The 3844-nt window shown below is 42.9% G+C and overlaps 1 long non-coding RNA gene across 1 annotated transcript; it reads right to left on the bottom strand.

Annotated features, from left to right (window-relative positions):
• Positions 1-649: 649 nt before the first annotated feature.
• LOC141057309 (uncharacterized) lies at positions 650-3369 on the bottom strand. Its single transcript, XR_012222027.1, has 3 exons — positions 2517-3369; positions 2279-2429; positions 650-1339 (listed from the first exon to the last, which is right to left on the bottom strand). It is a non-coding gene; the product is annotated as an uncharacterized lncRNA (long non-coding RNA).
• Between the last annotated feature and the right edge of the window lie 475 nt (positions 3370-3844).

Here is a 3844-nt window from a genome sequence, read left to right as displayed (position 1 = left end):
AGTTGGATACTGACACCGTTGATGCTGTGATTAAGGCCTGCTGTGTACTACATAACTATGCTCGGGAGTACAGCTCAGAGGTAGATTTGGAGTACCAGCAGCCACAATGTAATCAGCTGCGCAACGTGTGTCTGGGAAGACCATCCAACTCTGGTGTGCGTGTGAGAGAAACCTTTACTGACTATTTTATGAGTCCCGAAGGTGCCGTGCATTGGCAATACTCCTGTGCTGGTGTTGGGCAGCCTGACCAGCAGTGAAAGATGGAAGAACAGAGTGTCACAAAAGAAAGGACCACTCAAGTTGTAGTGATAAACTTTTTCAAAATTTTGAAAAAAAAATTTGGTTGTATTAATCAATAAAACCAATTCTGATTCTGTATTGATGGTGTGTGTTTCATTTATTTCACCTCATTTTCATTCTTCAAAGCCTACACACAGTACATTGGCTGGAAATCCTACAGTTTCTGCAGCATCAACCACCTTTTTGACCCTCCCGCCCATAGTCCTTTGATTCTCGACACATGACAGGCAGAGATCACTGCATTTACATTAATCTGACCCAAAAAAAACTAACAAATTGTAAATACAATATTTTTTATTTAGAAAACAATATAGAAATTGTTGGCATCGAAAAACTAGAAATACAGCCAAATATTATTACATTTGAAGAACTCCAAAACGGACATTTTTAAACAACACAAATTTTTAGGGGGATTTTGTGCACCATTGACAGTAACTATTAGGGGAGATAGTGGTACTCAGGGGTATACGGATAGTTGGCCTGGGAGCTGCCTGAGTCAGAAAAGTAATTTGTGTTATTTGTTGGCCTATACTCCGTTGGCCGCTGCTGTTGGGTGGGTGGTGTGGGTCGGAACAGGTTAAAAACGCCCATTAAAATATTAGTGTATGATGCTATTGGAGCAGGGTCCTGTAAAGCAGTGATTGACATCTGCACCATTGTCATTAATATAGACTGCCTCTCCGGTGTCAAGCTTCGAATTTTATTGGCAATTGTCATGCCGAAGAAATCAAATTCATCCTCGCTTGTGGTTTTTTTAATTAAATCTAGTGTGTCCGAGGATGCCTTTAAGGTGGTGTCAATGTGTTTTTTTTTGGTTCTTTTTTTGCTCGGCTCTCCAGACACCGGAAAGGCAGTGGCTACACATGCTTCTGAGGAACCCAATGGTTCATCAGCTGCAGAAACAGATGTTTCGGCAGCTGATGAAGATGGGGCTACATCAGAAGTTGTGTTGCGACATGGTGCCGAGATGTCACCTGCCTCACAAGACCCTGCTCCATCTTCTGATTCATTGACGTTTTCAATTATGTTCCCTTGAGTGCTGTTGAGAGAAAAAAGAAAAACATGAGGATTAAAAATTACATATTTTATTCGGACAAACTGTTTGGCCAACTACAAAAAAATTTCATGACAACTGCGGTGCCCCATTTTACATTGCATGATTATAACGCATGTTTGTATTTTACTCATTTGGAATCAGTGCGTGCTATATATACACAGTGCAAATTATCTTTGCTGTCAATCAGTGCCAACAAATGGCAGCGAAACATGCAGTATTGTTAGAAGCTGCTGCACATGTCAGAATTTATTGGAGCTTCACAAGCACTTTATAACGCATAGTGAAGATGTCCAATAGAGACCAAAAGTTCTTAGACATCTTTTCATTCAAAGACTTTTATGTATTTTCATTATAATGAAAATTGTAGAATCAGTACGAAGGGAGTATACAATGACAAAGGTGAACGGATGGACTTGCAATGCTTGTTTAACACCGTGTAGCATGGAGGAGGAGGTGTGATGCTGTGGGGGTGCTTTGCTGGTGAAACTGTTGTGGATTTCGAAATGTATGGCATTGTGAACCAGCATGGCTACCACGGAATCTTTAGGCGGCATGCTCTTACATCCGGTTTGCTGTTCGTTGGGACATAATTTGTGTAGTCAACAGGACAATGACCAGAAACACACCTCCAGCCTGTGTAAGGTGCTACGCTAGATGACCTGGCCTCCACAGTTACCAGACCTAAACCCAAACAAGATGGTGTGGGTTGAGGTTGGCCCGCAGAGTGAAGTCAAACAAGTGCTAAGCATCTGTGTAAACTCCTTAAAGACAGGTGGAAGACAATTTCCAAGGAGTAACTGGAACCATCAGTGTGCTAAGCATTTCAGAAAATTAAAAAGATGTAAAATTTCTATATCCGAGAAGTAATTGAAATAAAGAAAACTGTTTGAATGCGGTTTTTTTTTTTTGGCGTAAACTTACCTTCGCAATGTCCGGCTGGTGATGAGAAACTGAAGTTCTTGGAAGTACGGAAATGTTCTGCTGGTTGGGGATGCGCCACTTTTTTGACAGCTGGCAATGAATTTATTAAACCTGTCCCGAACCGAACGCCAACGTTGTTTGACATCACTGTCTACAAAAGAAAGACAACAAGATTTTTACCACCTTTTTTGCTTTAATAACAAGTGATAACAAAAATAATCCTGAAAAAGTTAGTTACCAATTTGTGACTGTGTGGCTTTTGTAAAGGAGTGCCAGTCAGGGTACATATCACTTAAAATTTTGGCCCAGCAACGATCCCTGTTGCCACGATCTTTGTACAGCCTGTCTGCCGGGTCCCAAAGGGATGGGTAATCACGCACCTACACACAAATAGAAAATGGAATTAGGAACTATATCAGTTACACTAATAAAAATCTAAAAAACAAAAATTTACATATAAGCCATAACAACTAATTTAGGTAGTGAGCACTGATATTGCATAGCTACTAAAAGTAGCCATACGTTAGCGGCTTCATATTTTTCGAATGTGAGCGAGGGGATAATACTCATTGCCTTTTCATAGGCTATTAATATCAACCCGAAGTTGTCTGCGTTTCCTTTATGATTGCAAACTTGTATGTAGATGCAACGTCCACCCTATATTTTGGTGCCAGAAATGCATAGCAGACAACTATGGGATGTTAAATGGAGGCTGGGTTGGGGTTCATAAACATGGCCTGTTTTGAGGCTCTGATTGGCCACAGTTGTATGCGTTTCTTTTCTGGCTGTAAAATTCCTGGGAGGCCTAAAATAATTTTGACGTGGGGTCCCCCTATATTTTTTGCTCAGAAAGGCAAAGCAGACAGCTGTGGCCTAGGCCCCGTCACACTAAGCGACTTACCAGCGATCCCGACACCGATATCAAGGTGTCAGGATCGCTAGTAAGTCGCTATGTGCTCGCTGGTGAGCTGTTACACAGGCAGCTTCACCAGCGATCATCACAGCGATGCCGAGCGGACGGCATCGCTGTCCACCCGTTAAAAATTGTATTAAAATACAAAATCTTTTTATTCTCACCTTCCGATGTCCCACGCAGTATTCCAGCCTATCTTGACGCTACGGTACCAGTGATCCTTTGCGAGAATGACCGCGAGAATGTCACGGTCTCGCGGCAACGACGTCTCGCGCTCATTCGTGCAAAGGATCACTGTGACCGGAGCGTGGAGAGAGGCCGGAAGACTGCGCGGGACATCGTAAGGTGAGAATCACACTATTTTTTCGAGTTTAATTTTTTTTTTTAAACCTGATCGCTGGTCTCCAGCCTGTCACACGCAGCGATGCGTGCTGGCCAGTGGGAGACCATCGACCAAAGAAATGTCCATAGATTTCCCAGAGCGATCAGCGATACCGGCAGGGGTGCCGCTCGCTGAGCGCTCTCACACACAGCGATTTTGCTGGTGAGATCGCTGTTACGTCACAAAAGTTGTGACTATGCAGCTATCTCGCAAACGAGATCGTGGCCTCTCAAGGCAGGGAACAGGGTATTTGTGGGAAGCTTATCTTGCT

This window comes from Dendrobates tinctorius, unplaced genomic scaffold (assembly GCF_039654945.1).
Source record: "Dendrobates tinctorius isolate UK_male_01 unplaced genomic scaffold, ASM3965494v1 ptg000203l, whole genome shotgun sequence".
Lineage (NCBI taxonomy): Eukaryota > Metazoa > Chordata > Amphibia > Anura > Dendrobatidae > Dendrobates > Dendrobates tinctorius.
This window is presented reverse-complemented; position numbering and strand designations above follow the sequence as displayed.